The following is a 24,818-nucleotide window of genomic DNA, read 5'->3' as shown; positions in this document are numbered from 1 at the left end:
TCAATCATTGAAATTATACATAATTAAATCAGCTGTTTATGCAATTGATTCCAGTCTTCCACTTACTGTCGAGCCCGACGCCTCTGATCATTCTATCGCTGCTGTTTTATCTCAAGATGGTCGACCTGTCGCATTCTTTTCTAAAACTTGCTTCCTCTTCCACAGATGTGGAGCGGTTTTCTTCGGTTGTCCTAGTAATACAAAGAACAAATATATACTAACTATAATTGACGAATTTTCACGATTCCCATTCGCATTTCCATGTGCCGATATCTCGTCAAAAACTGTAATTAAATATCTAAACGAAATATTTCTTATATTCGGTATGCCATCTTTCATACATTCTGATCGTGGTACAGCATTTATGTCTTCCGATTTGAAAGAATTTCTATATAATCGTGGAATTGCAACGAGTCGAACGACGCCATACAATCCTAGAGGTAATGGTCAAGTAGAACGCCTTAATGCCACTTTATGGAAAGCTGTACAATTAGCATTACGTTCTAAAGACATGCCCATTGATAATTGGTAATTCGCTCTGCCTCAAGCATTAAACTCTATCCGCTCTCTTCTTTGTACTGCTACAAATTGCACGCCACACGAAAGAATGTTTATGCACACAAGAAAATCTGCAAATGGTGTTTCTGTACCTAGTTGGTTGATAAATTCGGAGCATGCTTTAATGCGAAAATTTAATCGCACAAATAAATATCAACCACTAGTTGAAGAGGTAGAATTGCTTCACGTTAATCCTAATTATTCTCACATACGTCTATCAGATGGTAGAGAAACTACTGTTTCAAACCGAAACTTAGCACCCTTAGGCCAAAGTCAAAGAGAATTTAATGAATTAATTGAAAATGAAATACCGAGTGATGTTGAACAAAATTCACCCAGGGATGATAATACATCAGATTCTAATTACGAATCTACTGAAGAGCAATTACCTGAAGAAAACCGCTCCACATCTGTGGAAGAGGAAGCAAGTTTGCGTAGGTCAAACAGAGAGCGTAGACTGCCTACGCGATTACAAGACTATGTTTTAAATTAAAGTGTGGGTGAATGTAGTAATGTTGAACCTTTTTACTTTATATTATTTTATAACTAATGTCATTATGTCACACTAAGAACTATGTACTATTTTATGTAGAATAAAGCCATTTATACGGTGTTGTCTTATTACACTATGTTAGAAATTTAATATTTTTTTGTTGAAATTTTTTTAAATAATTTATTAACATAAGAATTAACAACGTTAAATGCTTAAATATATATACAAATATGAACTAAAACTAGTTACTGTATAAATCTTTCACTTTCGCGGGTAGGTGTGTAATTGAATAGACAACAAAAAAGTTCTCTTAAAGTTTTTTTTATTTAAAAATTATTGTATTTGTAAATAAAACTCAATTTATGAATAAATTATATATTTAAATAATACCGCCCACCAGCAACAATCTCCTTCAAAAAATTTTTCACTACAAAGAAGTTATTACATTCTACAAGTACCTAACGACAATATGGACTCAATTAAGGACACATTAGCAACGATGACAGAATTATTTAATACAAGGATGAACGAATTCCAGCAGGATTTACAAAAGAAATTCTTCACCAGTGACTACCAGTTCGTTGGTTGCTGATTTCAGTTCCTTCAAGAAATTCATTTTGTCAGCCTTAACTACACTGCAACGCCAAGTCGAATTTCTGACTAGGATTATCGACCGTCAGGAAATGAAAACACGTCGTAAGACACTATTATTTCACGGTGTACCGGAGGAGAAGTCCGAGGACGTGTCGGCGCGCGTCACCAGTATTGTCGCCGAAAACTTAAACCTGGCGAATTTCTCCAGTGCCAGCATCAAATCGTCATATCGTCTTGGTCGGTCATCTGGCAACAAGCCTCGTCCCATTGCCGTTAAGTTTCGTGACGCAGCAGTGCGCGACAGGGTTTGGTTTTCCAAAACCAAACTAAGGGGAACTAGCTTCACTCAGTCGGAGTTCCTGACGAAGACACGGCACACTGCGTTCCTGGCGGCAAGAGAGCGTTTCGGTGTTAACAGGTGCTGGACGCGCGACGGGATCATATTCGTGATCACCTCGGACGGGAAGCGATATCGGGCTGAATGTTTAGCAGATCTCGACGAAATTCCGGGGTCCGTTCCATCTGAAGCGCTGAAGTCTCCCGTCCAAAACATCGCTGCCGGTCCAATAACAACTGAGTGCAAGACAGCTGCATCGCGTTCGAAGCGGGTGATAAAGAAATGATTCACTTCGTATAGGTACTATCTTATTGTCTTGTCTATTTGTACGATAACTTTTATTTCTTGTATTAATTACTTATTTCCTTAAATATTTTTACTTTTATATACTTTCTTGTTATTTTAATAGTAAGACACTTATTTACTTCGTTGATTTACTATTTTTGTTACGGTTTTTCCATATTTGGTTACATTTATTTTTACTATTAATTAATGAACTATTGCACGTCAGATATTATACGTGGCTACGCGACGACTGCCGGTAGTTTGTTTATGTCATGACTTTATTATCTTAATATGTAAGTGTAAAATGGTAACTGACAATTGGCATACCTAGTTTTGTAACTTTTTTTTTATTTCTATTTTTTTTCATTGTTTTTCTTTGTCTCACTCTATTGTTTAAAATATATTATAATTCCAAGCCTATAGAAAACTATAAATAAACAAAATTGCAGGATGTATATGTAATTGTGTGTATTGCTAATTTGCTATTATTATGTTATGTTGTGTATTTTTTATATTACTCCTTGCAGCTGGCGGGTGCGTTGAATGGAATTTACAAATGTTTTATTGTATTATTTTGATATATTTTAGGTATATAATAAACTGTATTATACAATATTTTATATTTATAGATATTTTATCATATACATCAATTTATACAATTTTAATTTGTTTTTATTTTTATTTCTTATAGTAAAATACCTCTATACATATATTTATTATATTATACTTTATATTTATACATTTATATATATATAGACATTTTACTGCCAATATCAGAATAATTAATTATAAGTGGGCGTATATTCAAAGTATTGTTCACAAATTCAGTAAAGTTTTAATTAAGCAAATCAATCCCAGATAATTTCACAGTAGCTATAAATATCTTTATGTTAAAATATCACAAACACATATAAACACTAAATCTATTTAAAATACAGACTGTTGGAAATTAGCGATTCGTCGCATACGTTGTGCGCGGGAAATCTTAAATGTAACTGCATTCAAGATGGCTGCCTCGCTACCAGCGCCGCGACGCTTCACTAGAGCGCCGTTCGACTTCCATTGACACTCTTTTCCAGCCAGTACGAAAAACAAGATGGCGCACCATGCGCCGTCACGGCCAGACTGACATACGACCGTCCTCGGGCGTTATTCTACTGAAGTCGTCCTTAAATAAGCAATGTGCACACAGCTAAGTCGTCCACTCGTCCATCCTGACTAACAACTTAAAGATACTCTCTCTCACATTAAATGTCGAGCATATCATAAATATCGCAAAGTATTTGAAAGTATGTTCCCTTTCCTCATCATCATCCTCACAACAAAAGCCTGGACCGGACGGGTGTGTCCCTTCGACCAGCCTGGGATTACAGGCGTGGACCGGACGACACTGTTCTTTCGACCAGCTTTTCTACACAAGCCTGGACCGGACGGGTGTGTCCCTTCGACCAGCCTGAGATCTTGGGATTACAGGCGTGGACCGGACGACACTGTCCTTTCGACCAGTTTTTCTACACAAGCCTGGACCGGATGGGTGTGTCCCTTCGACCAGCCTGAGATCCTGGGATTACAGGCGTGGACCGGACGACACTGTCCTTTCGACCAGCTTTACAAAACAAGTTTGAACCAGACTGGTGTGTCCCTTCGACCATCCTAGCTCATAGGCATGGACCGGTCGACACCGTCATTTCAATCAGATTACGCAACACGAAGAAACCATACTTTCAATATCACTTAAATACACCTACTAATTAAGAATGATCTTGCTCAAAGTAGATTTCCAACTTGTACTGTACATCCATTGTTTCGAAATCAAAAATAAAAGTATCAGACACAACGTAAAAAGCAATTTTACAAATTAATCACCATTTTTTACTGTACTTAAAATCTGAATAGTGCATTCAGGATCTTCACCACGAATACCAGTAAGGTATACAAGACGTTCTTGCTTTTAAAAGGAAACAAGAAGATCAACTATTAAATAAAAAAGGAACTTGCTCACCGGAAGATGTCTCCAAGGTTGCTCTTGATGGTTGATGTTTAGAGAGGTTAACCTCTTTGATAACAGCTCTACTACCATTTTTCCCGTCTGGACGTGAAGTAGTTACGTGAACAAGCTTTCCACATTTATAACACGTAACCGTAGTCATCTTATCTTGATTACGAATTAAATTGGATGAGTCAGAGAATCTTAGCTCTGTTGCCCTGGGCTTCTTATAATCTGACGCTTGATATCTATCGGCGACACTTAGGCGGTGCTTCCGTGAAACATTTGCAAGAACCCGAAAAAGATGCGATTTGATGGTCACAACATGCGTATACAGTTCTCTGGATATTAAGCTTTTACATAGCACTGACGTAACAAATCCAGTTATTACTTCCTCAGATAAATCGGTATTAGGTATTCTCTCGATTAAACTCCATAGACGCATTGCGGATCCAGACGCGGTTTCTTTAATTCCGATCTGAAATCCTAATGTATCATAAAAGTGATCTTGAATACGCTTAGGCTTAGCAAATTTGGCTGACAAAGTTTGCTTCACAGTATTCCACGTTAATTCGTTAAGATTCAACTTTGTTAAGCTGGAAGCAGCGCGACCTTTCAGTGCGCTGGAGAGAGCAAATCGACACTTGCAAGCCCTTTCTTCTGAACAATAATCTCAGTGATGTCACACCATCCTTCCATATCCGCTTCTATGTCGTCAGGATTGAACTGAATAAGCTGTATCGTAATCTTACTAATAGCGATAGGTGTTTGCGTCGCTGTTAGCACTCGGGTCAATAACCCCTCCATATTCGTTAAAACTTTTATAGCGGTATCATTTTCTTTCTTTTCTGTCTCCATAGTAACTTCTTCGTTCAATCCCACTTCTGATATAGACATTTTACTGCCAATATCAGAATAATTAATTATAAGTGGGCGTATATTCAAAGTATTGTTCACAAATTCAGTAAAGTTTTAATTAAGCAAATCAATCCCAGATAATTTCACAGTAGCTATAAATATCTTTATGTTAAAATATCACAAACACATATAAACACTAAATCTATTTAAAATACAGACTGTTGGAAATTAGCGATTCGTCGCATACGTGGTGCGCGGGAAATCTTAAATGTAACTGCATTCAAGATGGCTGCCTCGCTACCAGCGCCGCGACGCTTCACTAGAGCGCCGTTCGACTTCCATTGACACTCTTTTCCAGCCAGTACGAAAAACAAGATGGCGCACCATGCGCCGTCATATATATATATACATCTAGATATTTATTTGTTTATTTTTATTATTTGAAAATGTCTTTAACACATGATTGTGACACGTTTTTATCCTTATCCTCTTCCGACGGATTGTCTAGTGATGACAGTTTTTATAGTATTCCCCCTTTGAGTGATAGTCTTAACTCTCACTTCACAGATTGTTCAAAAAATTTCAATGCAGTCCATATTAATGCACAAAGTATTCCTGCACATTATCCTGATCTGTTGTCGTCTTTTAGTAATAATATTAACATTCATGCTATTTTAATTTCCGAGACTTGGTTAAAGCCTTGCTTGCCTTCCACTTCCTTCTCTTTACCGGGATTCCACCTAATCCGGAACGATCGTATCGGCCGGACAGGTGGAGGGGTTGCAATTTACCTTCGCTCTCATATTCCTTTTAATATAATTAATACTTCGCAACCTCAGACCGGTGCAGCAGAGTATATTTTTGTTGAAGTTATTTTCTACAACACTCTTACTATTGACTATTTTTCATCTTTTGAGACCTTATTACTTAATTTAACTCCTTTATATAGTCACACAGTAATCATGGGCGACTTCAATACATGCTTGCTGAAAAATGACCACCGGTCTTCCCGACTTAATTCTCTTGTCAACAGTGCTAATTTGAATACTCATATTCTCAATCTGCTATACTGTATACTGTTCAATCCTGTTTCCCCTCCATACCTAAAAGAACGATTTAAATTCCTTAGTGATTCCCACGAGCGTTCCCTTCGATCTGAAAGCAATTTGCTTCTTGAAATTCCTTCCCACTCCTCAAATTTTTATAGCAAATCCTTTACTGTTCAAGCATCCCGTCTTTGGAACTCCCTACCCCTGTCCATTAGACGTGCACAATCACTGCCAGTTTTTAAAAAAGCTGTCAAGAAACATTTCCTAGAAATGTAACTTGGTATTATATAAATATTTCTTTATATGTATTTATCGATTAGTTTATATATTATTTATATATTTATTGATTATATATGTATGTTTGCCTGTGTATATGTATCTATTTATCTTTGTATGCACAAATATACTCTTATGTATGTATATTGAATATTCCATTAAAAATTGTACACCTATGCCTTTAAAAGACCATTTCCTCTGCCCAAAGGTTGCCTGGAAGAGATCGCTTTTCAGCGATAAGGCCGCCTTTTGTGCCATGCTTTATTTTCTTATATTTATTTCCTGTGTGTTATATTTGTCTTGGTGTACAATAAAGAATATTATTATTATTATTATTATAAAATCTTGACCGCGTGGAATGGTGGCAAGAATGCTAGCAACATTTCCCCGTGGAATCGCAATTCCGATCCTCTGGGCAAAAAACGAACCAGCCCTCCTGTCACCAGTGGAGGCAATGAGGCGAGGTGTTATACTTTGGATGATTTTTGCACCACTACTCCAAGAGCCAAGCGTTTCGACAGCAAATGGAACAAAAAAGTAATCAGATATAATACACGAATATTTAGTTCTTTTTGGCTTCAGCTTATTCCGCAGCAGCACCGGCTCTTAACATTGTTTCTCGAATATGAGATGGCGCCAGTGTGTCAACACATGTAGCGTCCCACACAAGAGCCCGACCTCGTTCCCAGGGAACCAATGTTAATCCATCAGGTCTCTTACCATCATCACGACTAATTCCACGAGGCTCAGTAAGAGCAGGAACGTCGATGGTGGCAAGAGCCCTTTTTATTATGTCATTAAGAGAACCGTGGCGGAAAAGCCTACCTGAACTCCTTGGGCAAGAGAGACCATGTAAACCGAAAGAGTCCACCTCCTTTCCACACGGGCATCTGTGCTCAGAACAGAGATGTTCCCAGTCGGAGACCAATTGATATGCGAAAACATTCATTATCCAAAAGTGTCCCAAGATTTTTAGAGGTTAATGAATTCAACCAGTGACTAGACTCTTTAGATAATAACGCTAGAAGCCTTGAGCACTTGTTAAATTTTGTGTCAAACTGTGTAGTGTAGCGTGAACCAATGAAGAATCCCAAAATTTTTGTTTTGTAACTTCCTTAGGGATATCATCATTAGGGCACTTTACTTTCCAGGTCTCTATCGCCTCAGTAACATTCATGATTTTTACTGATTTTGATTCTAAAATTTCTGAACAATGGTCTGAAATGCTATGTACAGAAGAAAGAAAGGCCGGGAGGGTAACACTTGAAACTTTTCTCACGCCGATGCAACCAAAACGAATGGGAAGTGTAGCTTGGATCCAAGAGATAAATTTAGAATTTTTTCTAAAGCTTTTTTAAGGGTGTCATAAATTTGATTGGTAAGACTAGGATATTTCCAGATTGGGCTCGCACGTAGAATGTACATTAATTTTGGAACAAAAAGGCAATGTTTTAAGATGGTATAAGCTATATGAGAATTTGAAATGCCCATTCTGTCAAAATTGTCCGAAAATATTTTAATTTTATCGTTAAGAATAGGCTCTATGCCCTCATCAAATAGTGGTGCACCAAGGAGGCAAAGTGTATCTTTATGAAGAATTTTTATATTAGGTGCAATTTTATTAAATTTGTCTATTGCAAAACTAATATTTTTGTGAGTTAAATTGTCCGTAAAAAAAAATTCACATTTTGAAAAACTCAATTTAAGACCAATTTTATCAAATTGTTCTTTAATTTCGATTACGTCTTCAATAACGTCATCTACTTTACCTCCTATAGTTCCATCATCTAGATACCAAACGTTTAATTTAGATTTTAAATTCGAAATGCAGCTATGAATTGCCTAAGCTAAAAAGAGCAGGACCCAATGGATCTCCTTGCTGAACGCCTACATTAGAATGAATTGTATCTTCACCAAAAAATAATTTGGAAGGTGAACTATAACATTGCCAAACGTATGGGTAAATTTCAGGTAGATTAGAGAAGACTTCGTTAAGCAAAGTTCCTCTATCTAAGGAGTTAAAAGCAATCTTTATATCAACTTTCAGAAGTACCTCGGCCTCGTTTCCTTTTAGAAAGGTACGAGTAGAGTGTACTGCTGCTTCACAACCACCTCTGCTTCCAAAACCGAGTTGAATTAGTTGAAATTTGGTTTCTGGGTGGAGAATATGTGCCTACATGCTAATTAAGATGCTCACTGACAGCTTGTAGATAAGGTTACCTAGGCTACAACAACATTTTGTTAAATTCAAATGCGCACGACGTCGCCGGCACGACTAGTAATGCTGTAATAATCCTCGTTTGCATCGCAAATGGCCGCCGTGAAACATATAACAATACAAATGTTTTATGTTTGTGTAAATAAACTGTTTCTATGCCAACAATAAAGTTAATTCAAACCTGATAAGTTTTTCATTTCGCGATACAATAAAATTCGAAGGTAAAATATGTCGTAAACTGTTAACGATCTCGACAGAATGAGGCTTCTCGCCGCGCTTTTACATATATTTGTGATCTGTGGTATTGTTATTTTCACATTATACTAATATTTAAATTTCAATAAAAATTTCATTGATTGCTTTTGGGTAGGATTGAAATTAGAATTTTTGTCTTGTAAAATTTCTTACGGTTTTTCGAGAATATATTTAGATCGGAGTACAGTGGCCGTAAGACTGACATTTTAGGCACGTAGCAAGTTAAGGCATTCTTCTTTACACGAGAGGAAAGAAATATGACATTGAGAGCTGTATATTAAAGCTTTTTCATGATATCGGGCGGACGATCAAATGGACCACCTGATGGTAAGTGGCCACCAGTTAGACAATGACGCTGTAAGAAATATTAACCATTCCTTACATTGCCAATGCGTCACCAAATTTAAGAACCAAGATGTTATGTCCTTTGTGCCTGTAGTTACCACTCACCGTCCAAACCGGAACACAACAATACTGAAAACTGATTGGTGGTAGAATACCTGATGAGCGGGTGGTACCTACTCAGATGGAGAAGCACGAAGCCCCACCACCAAGTTTCACTTCTATCACAGTGCCGTACTTCCATTTAATATAGAATAAAATTTAAGTTATCCTAACGCACAGGACTCGAAGGAAAGTCGCTTCCGGAAGACGCAGTGGGTCCGAGAAGCGTAAATTTGAACCTAAGAACGTCATTCCAAGTCGATAGGGATACCGATCTTCGTCGTCGATACGTCAACTGGGATGAAGTGTGGAGGTATCTCCAGGATCAAGTACGAAACTTACTACACATGCTGGGTAAATATTATGGTAATCTGACACAAATGCCCTAATTTTGTTCCCACTGGAGAACGCATTACGCGTTTCTCCACTTGATAGTGGGAGGGTGTGTGAGACTCACCGGTGCTCAAGACGCTGAATGCGCCCTGGCACACCGGAATGCTCACGGTCGCCCCGGCTATGCGGGCCTCCTAGAAGTGTTTTCCGGAGTACTGAGAGCCCCCCTCAATCTCATCGCCTATTGAGACGGGGGTGAAGGTGAGCATAGCTCATCCAAACGTCAATTTCCCTCTATTGTCCTGTAATCACGAGAATAACAATCGGCTTTCGCAAAATAAAGACAGATTCAATATCTGCAGCATTACCCCAAAGTAATATGCCATATGACAAACAAACGAGCAGTATCAATATCAGTTAAATGTCTAGCTTTTCTAACCGCGTATGCTGCGAAGCTGAGTCTGCCTGTTGGGGATGATAATTTGGGAACTCAACTGAAGTCTGGAATCCAATTCTATTCCCAAGAACACCGTAGTATCGGCTACATAAATATAGCCACCTTTTAAATATATATTATAATTTTGCTTTCTAACATTGGGTAGCGTAAAAACTATTCCGTTTCTTTTTTGAGCATTCAAAACCAAATGATTTACTTAAAACCAATCGCGTATCTGTGATAAGGCACCGTTCACATCGTCATAGTCAGTTTTTTTCCTGTCGACCTTAAAAATCAGTGAAGCAAACAATACTATATCACAAATACCTTTAACATAGAAATGAAGGGTATTTATAAATACTAGAAATAGAAAGGGACCCAAAATTGAACCTTGTGGAACATCCATTTTTAACGTAGATTCAGAAGACTTTATTCAATTGATGAAAACTTGCTGGATTCTTTGACTTAAGAATGAAATAAGTACTATTTGACCTTATAAAGAAGCGTTTTGTGTTGTACACAATCGAATGCTTTAGATAAATCACAGAATACTCCAATAACATTCTGCGATTCTTCGTGTATACGTACGTACACATGCATTGAGTAAAAACGGCCTATTTTATATTCGAAACAGACACTCCAATTTTATTACATGCATAGATATACGTTTTCGCCTCATTTATATGATTTTACGTATTTTTCAGGTTTAATGGCAAACGATTATTATAGGTATTACTTCAACCGTAAATGGAGAGCGAATAAACAAAATTTTTATGTAAAGTCAAAGAAAAATGATAAAATTAAATACTAAATATAAACATTATTTTATTTTACTAAAATTATTTCATAATGAGACACCGTAGTCGTTGTTTCGTGTCTTGCATTATATTACATACGTGTATGTTTTTATTTATATGTTTATGTGTATATTATATTCTATATACACTATGTCAATCATCCAAGGCACTGTACCTCTTCCCAAATTTCTTTCACAACCAGTCGCCTGGAAGAGATCGCTGCTCTAGCGATAAGGCATTGCATTCATGGAACTTTTAAATGTTAATACTCAGGTATAATGTAGCCTTCCGTGCTGGTGCAATAAATAAGTGTGTGTAGGAATTTTAATAATTTAATCGATTCCGTGTTTGTGCTGTCTGTACAGTCCGTTTCAAATAAGAATAGAAACGTCAATGTCAAATGATGGGGATCTGTCAACGGTCATTTGAAATGGACGGCTTGCAAAACAAAATCAATTTACACATTTTTTTAATACTGTATTTGTCGAAAGTATTATCAAATCTATTGAAGTGAAATTATAGTTTTAAAACGATATCATTATCATTGAAAAAGTAAAACATTAAAATAAAGTAAGATGGTATCCTTCGTGCATGAAGTCAAAGTGACGACTTCCGGGGTCGAGTAGTGTGTAGATAATCAGGTCGTAATAATCATCGTTTCCATCGGTCATGTCATTTGAAATGTACGGCATGTAGAACAAAATGAATTTTACACATTTTTTTAATACTATATTTGTTGAAAGTATTATAAAATCTATTGAAGTGAAATTATAGTTTTAAAAATATATCATTTTTATTGAAAAAATTAACATTAAAATGAAACCAAACGTGTATTCGTTTTTCCTTTAGATTCTTACGTAATAAATATTAAATTTCTAATCTAGTCGATCTAACATTCAAAAACTAGAAAAAATTGTCTATAAGAGAATTTTGGCTAATCTCTAATCTAGTTCTAGCTCAAGATACGCTTTTCCTGCTTTCCGAGAGGCACTCCTGGGGAGTGTGAATACAGCCTAATACTCTGAAAAGTTTCTGAATTTTTTTTACCAGAAACCCCAATCACTTTTAATAAGTGGACTGAGATTTGAACCCTGGATTTTGTGATGCCAGGTCTTATATTTAGCCTCCAGATCATGGGAAGAGGTCACCATCATAGATGTGAGTATAAGCAGTGTGTCTTTCTCTTATGCAAATGTGCACTAACCACTGAAGTATAATAAGTAAGATGGTATCCTTTGTGCATGAAGTCAAAGTGACGACTTCCGGGGTCGAGTAGTGTGTCCACCGGCACCGGCTCCAAACATTACAATAACTATAACTACGTTATATAATCGTAAATTGACTTTTAAGTAGTAGTCTCATATTTTTCATTTCATCTTACTTAGAAGGACTCTAAAAAACATGTTGAATACGCAATTATTTTTATTACTTTTTAGTGCACATTAATTTGTTTTAAAATTGTGTTTTGTTTCAAGTCGATTTCTTTTTTTGTTAAAAAATTTATGTAGTGTCTGTCTATTTTGATAGGACTCACTGACAGCTACTAAATGAGGTTACTCAGGCTGCGACAACATTTTGTTAAATTGAAACGCGCACGACGTCGCCGGCACGACTAGTAATGCTGTAATAATCCTCGTTTGCATCGCAAATGGCCGCCGTGAAACATATAACAATACAAATGTTTTATATTTGTGTAAAGAAACTGTTTCTATGCCAACAATAAAGTTAATTTAAACCTGATAAGTTTTTCATTTCGCGATACAATAAAATTCGAAGGTAAAATATGTCGTAAACTGTTAACGATCTCGACAGAATGAGGCTTCTCGCCGCGCTTTTGCATATATTTGTGATCTGTGGTATTGTTATTTTCACATTTTACTAATATTTAAATTCCAAGAAATATTTCATTCGGTTTTTTTGGGTACAGTTGAAATTAAAAATTTTTTCTTGTAAAATTTCTTACGGTTTTTCAAGAATATATTTGGATCGGAGTACAGTGGCCGTAAGACTGACATTTTAGGCACGTAACAAGTTAAGGCATTTTCTTTACACGAGAGAGAAGAAATATGACATCGAGAGCTGTATATTAAAGCTTTTTCATGATATCGGGCGGACGATCAAATGGGCCACCTGATGGTAAGTGGTCACCAGTCAGACAATGGCGCTGTAAGAAATATTAACCATTCCTGATATCGCCAATGTCATTTGTGCCTGTAGTTACCCCTCAACCCCCAAAACCGGAGCACAACAATACTGAGTACTGTTTAGTGGTAGAATACCTGATGAGCGGGTGGTACCTATTCAGACGGAGTAGCACGAAGCCCCACTACCAAGTTTCACTTCTATCACAGTGCCGTGCTTCCATTTAATATAGAATAAAATTTAACTTATTCTAACGCACAGGACTCGAAGGAAAGTCGCTTCCGGAAGACGCAGTGGGTCCGAGAAGCGTAAATTTGAACCTAAGAACGTCATTCCAAGTCGATAGGGATACCGATCTTCGTCGTCGATTCGTCAACTGGGATGAAGTGTGGAGGTATCTGCAGGATCGAGTACAAGAAATATTACACATGCTGGGTAAATATTATGGTAATCTGACACAAAAGCCCTCGTTTTGTTCCCACTGGAGAACGTATTACGCGTTTCCCGTTTCTCACCGGTGCTCAGGACGCTGAATGCGCCCTGGCACGGAATGCTCACGGTCGCCCCGACTATGCGGGCCTCCAAGAAGGGTTTTCCGGAGTACTGAGAGCCCCCCTAAATCTCACCGCCTATTGAGACGGGCGTGAAGGTGAGCATAGCTCATCCAAACGTCAATTTCCTTCTATTGTCCTGTAATCACGAGAATAACAATTGGCTTTCGCTAAATAAAGACAGATTCAATATCTGCAGCATTACCCCAAAGTAATATGCCATATGGCATAATACTGTGAAAATAACCAAAATAAACTGAACGAGCGGTGTCAATATCAGTTAATTATCTAACTTTTCTAACCGCATATGCTGCAAAGCTGAGTCTTCCTGTTGGGGATGATAATTTGGGGACTCCACTAAAGTCTGGAATCCAATTCTATTCCCAAGAACACCGTAGTATCGGCTATATCAAGACGGCCACCGTTTAAAGATATTTTATAATTTTGCTTGCTAACATTGGGTAGGGTACAAACTACACCTTTTGTTTTTGAGCATTCAAAACCAAATTATTTACTTAAAACCAATCATGTATTTGTAATTATGCACTGTTTACATCGCCATAGTCAGTTTTTTTTCTGTCGACCTTAAAAATCAGCGAAGTATCGTCAGCGAACAATACTATATCACAAATATCTTTAACACAGAAAGGAAGATCAGTTTTATATACTAGAAATAGAATGGGACCCAAAATTGAACCTTGTGGAACACCCATATTTAACGTAGATCCAGAAGACTTTATTACATTAATGAAAACTTGCTGGATTCTTTGACTTAAGTATGAAGCAATGAGATTAAGCGCCTTACCTTTAACAACGTAATATTTGAGATTATAAAGAAACGTCTCGTGTTCTTCAATCGAAAGCTTTACATAAATCATAGAATACTCCAATAACATTCTGTGATTTTTCATGTATACGTACACATGCATTGAGTAAAAACGGCCTATTTTAATATTCGAAAAAGACACTCCAATTTTATTACATGTATAGATATATGTTTTCGCCTCATTTATATGATTTTACGTATTTTTCAGGTTTAATCGCTAACGATTATTATAGGTATTTCTTCAACCATAAATGGAGAGCGAATAAACAAAATTTTTATGTAAAGTCAAAGAAGAATGATAAAATTAAATACTAAATATAAACATTATTTTATTTTACTAAAATTATTTCATAATGAGACACCGTAGTCGTTGTTTCGTGTTTTGCATTATATTACATACATGTATGTATTTATTTATATGTTTATATGTATTATTATATTCTATATACACTTTGTCAATCATCCAAGGCACTGTACCTCTTCCCAAATTTCTTTCACAACCAGTCGCCTGGAAGAGATCGCTGCTCTAGCGATAAGGCATTGCATTCATGGAACTTTTAAATGTTAATTCTCATGTATAATGTAGCATTCCGTGTTGGTGCAATAAATAAGTGTGTATAGGAATTTAATAATTTAATCGATTCCGTGTTTGTGCTGTCTGTACAGTCCGTTTCAAATAAGAATAGCAACGTCAATGTCAAATGGTGGCGATCTGTCAACTGTCATTTGAAATGTACGGCTTGCAAAACAAAATCAATTTTACACATTTTTTAATACTGTATTTGTCGAAAGTATTATCAAATCTATTGAAGTGAAATTATAGTTTTAAAACGATATCATTATCATTGAAAAAGTAAAACATTAAAATAAAGTAAGATGGTATCCTTCGTGCATGAAGTCAAAGTGACGACGTCCGTGGTCGAGTAGTGTGTAGATAATCAGGTCGCAATAATCATCGTTTCCATCGAAAATAGCCGCCGTGAAACATATAACAATACAAATGTTTTATGTTTGTGTAAAGAAACTGTTTCTATGCTAACAATAAAGTTAATTCAAACCTGATAAGTTTTTCATTTCGCGATACAATAAAATTCGAAGGTAAAATATGTCGTAAACTGTTAACGATCTCGATAGAATGAGGCTTCTCGCCGCGCTTTTACATATACTTGTGATCTGTGGTATTGTTATTTTCACATTATACTAATTTTTAAATTTCAAGAAATATTTAATTGGGTGCTTTTGGGTAGGAATGAAATTAGAAATTTTGACTTGTAAAATTTCTTACGGCTTTTCGAGAATATATTTGGACCGGAGAACAGTGGCCGTAAGACTGACATTTTAGGCACGTAGCAAGTTAAGGCATTCTTCTTTACACGAGAGGGAAGAAATATGACATCGAAATCTGTATATTAAAGCTTTTTTATAGTATCGGGCGGATGATCAAATGGGCCACCTGATGGTAAGTGGTCACCAGTCAGACAATGGCGCTGTAAGAAATATTAACCATTCCTTACATTGCCAATGCGTCACCAAATTTAAGAACCAAGATGTTATGTCCCTTGTGCCTGTAGTTACCACTCACCGGCCAAACCGGAACACAACAATACTGAGAACTGATTGGTGGTACTGTTTAGTGTTTAGTGGTCTAGTGTTTAGTAGCTGAGTACTGTTTAGTGGTAAAATACCTGATGAGTGGGTGACACTACTCAGACGGAGTAGCACGAAGCCCCACCACCAAGTTTCACTTCTATCATAGTGCCGTACTTCCATTTAATATAGACAAAAGTTTAACTTATTCTAACGCACAGGACTCGAAGGAAAGTCGCTTCCGGAAGGCGCAGTGGGTCCGAGAAGCGTAAATTTAAACCTAAGAACGTCATTGCAAGTCGATAGGGATACCGATCTTCGTCGTCGATACGTCAACTGGGATGAAGTGTGGAGATTTCTCGAGGATCGATTACGAGACATATTACACATGCTGAGCTATAACAGGAGCGTCAGAGAATTCATCAAAAACTTAAGATATAATGGTAATCTGACAAAAAGTCCTCGTTTTGTTCCCACTGGAGAACGTATTACGCGTTTCCTCTTGAATGTGGGGGGTGTGTCAGACTTACCGGGGCTCAGAATGCTGAATAGGCTGTAGCACAACTGAATACTCACAGTCGGGCCTCCAATTCCTAGGGAGGATTCCCGGGATACTTAGAGGCCCCCAAATCCCATCGCCCATTGAGACAGGGGAGAAGGTGCACAAAGCTCATCCAGACATATTCCTACCTTAAGGAATTGGAAAAAAATTAAACATACCTCAGATTGGTGTGTTCCATGCGATTCGCATATAACTCAGCTATATCGTGCACTACTAAGATTTATGATTAATATATCTGTATGTATAATACAACACTGTTACACTTAACTACTTATATCCACTTTAATTTCACTTCCAAAACTTCGATAAGTTGCGCCGACGTTTTTTTTTTATGGAATAGGTTTTGCGGACGAGCATAGGGGACACCTGATGGTAAGTGGTCACTATCACCTATAGACAAAGACGCTGTAGGAAATATTAACTATTCCTTACATCGTCAATGCGCCACCAACCTTGGGAACTAAGATGTTATGTCCCTTGTGCCTGTAGTTACACTGGCTCACTCACCCTTTAAACCGGAACACAAAATTACTGCGTACTGTTGTTTAGCGGTAGAATATCTGATGAGTGGGTGGTACCTACCCAGGCGGGCTTGCACAAAGCCCTACCACCAAGAAAAGCAAATTTACAAATCCACAGTGAATATCACAGATTAATCGAGCTCTCGGTCTATATCGCGTCAATTTGCTGCTGTCGTCCTGTTATCGCGAGAATAACAATCGACTCTCGCAACTTATACATAAGACTAGCCGTGCGCGTGACCTTGTACGCGTTTGAATTTAACAAAAAAATTATTGCAGCCTAAGTTATTCCTTATTATATCAGTTATCTGCCAGTGAAAGTCCTGTCAAAATCGGTCCAACCGTTCAAGAGATTAGCCGGAACAAACAGACAGACAAAAATTGGTAAAAAAATTTATTTCGGTATATTTACCGGCTATTTAAAAAAATAAAAATATAAATATTACAAACAGACGCTCCTGTTTTATTATATTTATAGATATATGTTTCCGCCTAAATCTGTATGAGTGTAACAACTATAGATACAAACTGATTTTACGTATTTTTCAGGTTTTATCATGGAAGATGATTATTTGGAGCTACCGAAACAATAAATCGAGAGATAATAAAAAAAAATTAAATTTTCATGTAAATAAAAAGAAAAATGATAAAATTAAATACTAAACATAAATATTATTTTATTTTACTAAAATTCAACTCCATACCGATGTCTTTAGAATATATAGGAATTTTTAATATAAATTTAATCGAATCCGTGTTTGTGCTGTCTGTACAGTCCGTTTCAATAAGAATAGAAACGTCAATGTCAAATGATGGCGATCTGTCAACTGTCATTTGAAATGTACGGCTTGCAGAACAAAATTTCTTTATATATACATATCTTTTGCATGATACCGTTATTGTCTTCTGATGTCTGTGTCGTCATTTTATGTTATCTGTTTTAGGTGTCCTGGAACATCCCTGACCTTTTTTAAAGCCAAACACCGAACAATTTCCTTGCGTGTTACTTTCATAAAATGTCGTAATTGGCCAAATATGTCTCACAAACAAGAGATGTGAATGCCATTAATAATAAATAAAAAAAAATAAAAAAGAAACAAAATCAATTTTACAGTTTTCAATACCATACTTGTTAAAGTTATGAAATATATTGAAGTGAAAATATAGTTTTAAAATATATATTATTATAATTGAAAAAACAAACAATAAAATAAACCGAACATGTATTCATTTTTTCCTTTAGATTCTTAAGTAATAAATATTGAAGGAAGGGGTCTTGTCGTAATAGTATTTTTCTACATCCTTATTTTTAAGTAAAAAAATAAGGGGGTCAAAAGCGAGCAAAGAGAGTCTTACGTGGCAAATAAATGGCTCCAAGCAGGTATAACGCGCGAAAGTAAAGTAAATAACTAACGTTAGTAAACGTGTACGTTTGTGTGTTACACCGTAAAATGTCATTATAAATATGTAGGCTATTTGACAATGCGAAATGAAAGTGTCAATTATTGTAATCAGTATATATATTAGTAGCTTAAAAATGGTTAATTATTAACGAAAGTTGGAAATAATACTTAATTTATTTAAAAATGCATATTTAAACGTTTGTAACGTGACACAAAACTTTCCTGATTGGCTGGGCTTATGATGAAGTCACTTGCTTATTAACCTTGCTTGCCTTCTACATGTACCACAGATTAAAATACAGGCAAGTGACGTCACCGGCCCCATTGCAGCGCCATATTGTGCCAGGAGCATTTTCGCGCGCTATTTAGATATAGAATTTTAAATATGATATTTTTCGGCAAAATGAAGAATTTTCGGCAGTTAGATTCGTATATTATAATATTGATAGAGATTTATTTGTATACTAGCTGTGTCCGCGACCTTGTACGCGTTTGAATTTAACAAAAAGAAATATTATTGTAGCCTAAGTTACTCCTTATCATATCAGTTATCTGCCAGTGACAGTCCCGTCAAAATTAGTCCAGCCGTTCCAGAGATAAGCCGGAACAAACAGACAGACAGACAAAAATTGTAAAAAAGTATTATTTTTGTAAATATGTATACATATGCATTGAGTAAAAAGGGCTATTTTAATATTACAAACTGACACTCCAATTTTATTATATGTATAGTTTTCCTTTAATAGTAAGCCATTGTACAACCAATATATTCCAATCCAATCCATCAGCCCATTTCCGTCCACTGCTGGACATAGCCCTCTCCAATGGCACGCCACTGAGATCGTTCTTGGGCTACTCGCACCCAGCTCCTGCCAGCCGTATGAGTGAGTCGTCACTCCACCGTGCCCGAGGAAGTCCTACACTACGTTTGATGACTATTTTATAAAAGATGACATTATTTTACAATAGGCTATTTGACAATGCGAAAAATAAATTGTGAATTATTGTAATCAGTGTATATTATGACTTTAAAAATGGTTATTTACTTACGAAACTTGAAAATAATACTTAATTTATTCAAAAATCAATAAATAAAAATGCATTTTTTCAAAAGTTTGTCACGTGACACAAAACGCTCCTGATTGGCCTGGCTTAAGATGAAGTCCCTTTCTTGTAAACCTTGCTTTTCTACTATATGTACCACAGATTAAAATACAGCAAAGTGACGTCACCGACCGCTTTGCAGAGCCATATTGTCCAAGTAGCGTTTTTGCGTGTTATTTAAATATAGAATTTTTAATATGATATTTTTCGGCAAATATGTACTAGAAATAAAAAAAAACAACTTTTACTGGGTTCCTTAACCTCTACTAAATAATATAAAATGGATTTTAAAAACCAGTCAAATAGCCTATTATGTTTCTATTTTTCACTGAGTGGATCTCCTTTTGGCTAAACTACACCGCTGCACACTATTTATTGTTCAATATTATTTTAATTATTAATTTTTACTCTCAAAACTTGTTCTGTTGTTGTTGTATTTCTAGTTATTATTTTTCTTTTTCTTGTTCGATGTATTTTAGGATAAGTGATACTTTGTTATGTTACGTTTTTTATGTTGTGTGAAAGTCGTGTAATTTGCTCAATAAATGTTTATTATTATTATGATTTTTAACATTTAATGTTTCTCCTCTTTCGAGGGTGTTTAAACCTAAAACGCGGGCAGCCAAGTGATAAGGAGTGTTTAAACTAAAATCGTGGACGATGATGATGAAGATGACATAAATTTCCGGGTGATACGGCATGTGTTAAGAATTATGGCTTTCTGGAGCATGTGGCGTATATATGCGGACATTTGTGAGGTGGTCAAACTCTTTGTTAGAGATTTCGGTGCGATACCTGTCGATGAAAGGACTATTGGGACTATGTGAACTGTTTGTGCTTTCCATTCAGGGCTGTATTTAGGGGAGGGCAACCGGGGCAACTGCCCTGGGGCCTCCACATTAGTGGGGGCCACAGTTTTCAGCAAGTTAACAAATACCAAGATATAGTCAAATTATAATAATGTTATTATTTAATATTTTAAAAGTTACCGATACAAATAAATAAATCATAGCTTACTGATTGAAATAAAAAAAGTAATTAATTCCTGATAATATAATTATTAGGTTGTCTACGCTTCTGTTTGTCTAGGGCCCCCACTGCTTTGTGGCCCGGGGGCCTCCAGACCTTTAAATCCGGCTCTGTTTCCATTGCGTTTTAATTTCTATAGCAAGGTCTTGATGTTTACTGTAATCTCAGTAGTTCGGGATGGCCAAAATAATATTATCGTTTTACAATGATGCTCCAACCTCTCTATCTTTTGTTACAATCCCCCGCTATCGTCCAATTGTTTTCTATTGACAGCTTAATCATATTTAAAATAAGAAATTGTGTTACATGCCAGTATTAAATGCTATGCCATATAAAATAATATTAATTACAATAATAATTGTATATAATAAAGTGAATTCAATAGCCCCTGCTATACTAATAATATGCAATAGTAATGTGATATAAATTATGATATAGAATCAAATGTCATAACACCGTATTGAAGGCTAAGGTTACTCTCGTAACGTTACTTAATTTTTCAGAGATTGTGGTTTGCACGTTGTGTTAATTAGGGACAGCTACGTCAATCAAATAAACAGTTCTATTGGTTTTGTCGTGAACGGTGATATGTGGTCTATTATTTTATATCATATATGTATATATAATTATAAATTTGTATTCTTATGCATATATATAACATTTTATCTATGTTCTTGTTTTATTATTATTACTATCGTATTTATTGTAAAATTTATTGTTACCGCCTTCATGACTTTCTGTTTGACCTAAAGGTTGACTGGCAGAGAATGCCTTCAGGCATTAAGTCCTTTTGTCACAACTCATGTTATTGGTCAATAAAGTATTTTAAATAAATAAATAATATATGGTCTTGTCAGTTATTATCGTTGTATCCCAGTAGATTTCATAGTTTCCGTTGTCTAATACACTTTGCGGCTTATATTTGTTGTGGGGTGGGGGTGGGGGGTGCAAATGAAAGGCGGCAGTCGGTCAGTCGCGTGTACCGGCGTGCTTCTGGCGCACGTGGCGCGACAGGCACGAGTGCCACGCGAAGCGCGCGCCGCACGCGCCGCACGCGTGCGCCGCCGCGCGCACGTGCCGGCCCAGGATGTGGCTGCGCAGCTTCGCGTGGTTCTGCAACACGAGACGCTCGTCTGGTGGGACTGGCTACCCATGGCCCGAGGACGGCAGCGCCGAGGGCAGGCGCAAGGGTTGACCCTTGATCGGCCACAGGGAACTTTCCCACTCGCCTAATCCAGCTAAATGCCCCAATATTTAAAATGGAGTAAAAAAAATAATCTTAGATATATACAAAATAGTTAGTTAGATAGTTATTGGTAACTCGACGTATACCCGTTAGGAGGTGATAGGGGTGACTATTTGCAATAACTTTAATCCCCATATGCATCATCCAAAAGTGAACCATTTTTGAGTTATCACGTTTCTTAGCTTTTTTTTTCAAAATTCTTCAAAAATGCAATTTACAAATGCCAGACGGAAAATGAGTGTTTTTCAATTATTTTTAGATTTTTTTCCTCAAAAATGCCTTAAAAACTAAAGAAACATTATGAAACTTGGCCTGCAGATTATTTTAAAAACATAACCGTTTTCTTAGCTTTTTAAACATGTATAAAAGAAGGAAATTATTTAAAATCAATCGAAACAAAATGATCAGAAATGACGCTGGTGGAAATTCGTAGTCGAACATGAACGAATTCTTACGAAAGGTCGCTCTTTAAAATTCTAACAAAATTAACTAAAAATAAAAACCAATGAAAAAAAACTTACTTATTAAACTGACATATTTAATACAAATTTAAAATAAAATTTAGAAACAGAAACAGTTCAATAGCTAAGTTATAAAAAAGACATTTTGTAATATAACCTAAATAAAGTATTAATAAGCGAATCCGGGAAACTCTCTATAACAGAGCACAGCACACACAGCATGTTTTACAATGAATAATGCAGGATTCCATCCTTACTATTATCCTCACGAAGAAGTCTGTGAAAGGGAAGTAATATTTTGGAAATTCGTATTCTAATAATTGTGTAATCTGTACTTAGCAATCTTCTGCGGGCTATATTGGTGAAACGCCGTATACTAGGGATTTGATTTGATCCATGACATAGAAATCAACCGGCGCTTAATGCGGACTCCTTACAGGAAACGAAATCCTAGAGCATATACCTAAGCCATGAAGTACTGATTTTTTCTTTCTGCCTGAATAAGAGTTGTGGAAGGAGTACGCTCTTTTCTTGAAGGTACCCAAGTCGTATCGGAAAACGTCGAAAAGCTGATTCCACAGAGTTGTGCGATATAGAAAACGTCTCAAAACACGCGCCATTTATTTTCTGCATTTTTGCTGTTGACTTCCAAGCTGGATATATTAATTTAAATTATTGCATTTAACTATCTTGACTTTGTATTTTTTAAATGTTGAAAAAGAGTAACTACTGAGTTCCTTGCCGGTTCTTCTCGGTAGAATCTACTTTCCGAACCGGTGGTAGCTTCACTTAATTGTTAAATGACGATTCAAAAGTGCTTGTAAAAGCCCACTTGAATAAAGTATACTTTCTTTTATCGAAAGTAGTGTAGTTTGCTCAACAACAACAAACAACAACAACAGCCTGTAAATTCCCACTGCTGGGCTAAAGGCCTCCTCTCCCTTTGAGGAGAAGGTTTGGAACTTACTCCACCACGCTGTTCCAATGCAGATACACATGTGGCAGAATTTCCATGACATTTGTCACATGCAGGTTTCCTCACGATGTTTTCCTTCACCACTGACCACGAGATGAATTATAAAGACAAATTAAGCACATGAATCAGCGGTGCTTGCGTATGAACCCGCAATCATCGGTTAAGATGCGCGCGTTCTAACCACGCGGCCATCTCGACTCTATTTGCTCAATAAATGTTTATTATTATTATCATTTTTAACATTTAATGTTTCTCCTCTTTCGAGGGTGTTTAAACCTAAAACGCGGGCAGCCAAGTGATAAGGAGTGTTTAAACTAAAATCGTGGACGATGATGATGAAGATGACATCAATTTCCGGGTGATACGGCATGTGTTAAGAATTATGGCTTTCTGGAGCATGTGGCGTATATATGCGGGCATTTGTGAGGTGGTCAAACTCTTTGTTAGAGATTTCGGTGCGATACCTGTCGATGAAAGGACTATTGGGACTATGTGAACTGTTTGTGCTTTCCATTCAGGGCTGTATTTAGGGGAGGGCAACCGGGGCAACTGCCCTGGGGCCTCCACATTAGTGGGGGCCACAGTTTTCAGCAAGTTAACAAACACCGAGATATAGTCAAATTATAATAATGTTATTATTTAATATTTTACAAGTTACCAATACAAGTAAATAAATCATAGCTTACTGATTGAAATAAAAAAGTAATTAATTCATGATAATATAATTATTAGGTTGTTTACGCTTCTGTTTGTCTAGGGCCCCCACTGTTTTGTGGCCCGGGGGCCTCCAGACCTTTAAATCCGGCTCTGTTTCCATTGCGTTTTAATTTCTGTAGCAAGGTCCTGATATTTACTGTAATATAAATTATGATATAGAATCCAATGTCATAACACCGTATTGAAGGCTAAGGTTACTCTCGTAACGTTAATTAATTTTTCAGAGATTGTGGTTTGCATGTTGTGTGAATTAGGGTCAGCTACGTCAATCAAATAAACAGTTCTATTGGTTTTGTCGTGAACGGTGATATCTGGTCGATTATAATACACTACGCTGTGTTTTTATAATTTCTATTACGACTGTGTTATTTTATATCATATATGTATATATAATTATAAATGTGTATTCTTATGCATATATACAATATTTTATCTATGTTCTTGTTTTATTATTATTACTATCGTATTTATTGTTACCGCCTTCATGACTTTCTATTTGGCCTAAAGGTTGACTGGCAGAGAATGCCTTCAGGCATTAAGTCCGCCTTTTGTCACAACTCATGTTATTGGTCAATAAAGTATTTTAAATAAATAATATATGGTCTTGTCAGTTATTATCGTTGTATCCCAGTAGATTTCATAGTTTCTGTTGTCTAATACACTTTGCGGCTTATATTTGTTGTGGGGTGGGGGTGGGGGGTGCAAATGAAAGGCGGCAGTCGGTCAGTCGCGTGTACCGGCGTGCTTCTGGCGCACGTGGCGCGACAGGCACG

The sequence above is a fragment of the Vanessa cardui genome, chromosome 30 (assembly GCF_905220365.1).
Source record: "Vanessa cardui chromosome 30, ilVanCard2.1, whole genome shotgun sequence".
NCBI lineage: Eukaryota > Metazoa > Arthropoda > Insecta > Lepidoptera > Nymphalidae > Vanessa > Vanessa cardui.
This window is presented reverse-complemented; position numbering follows the sequence as displayed.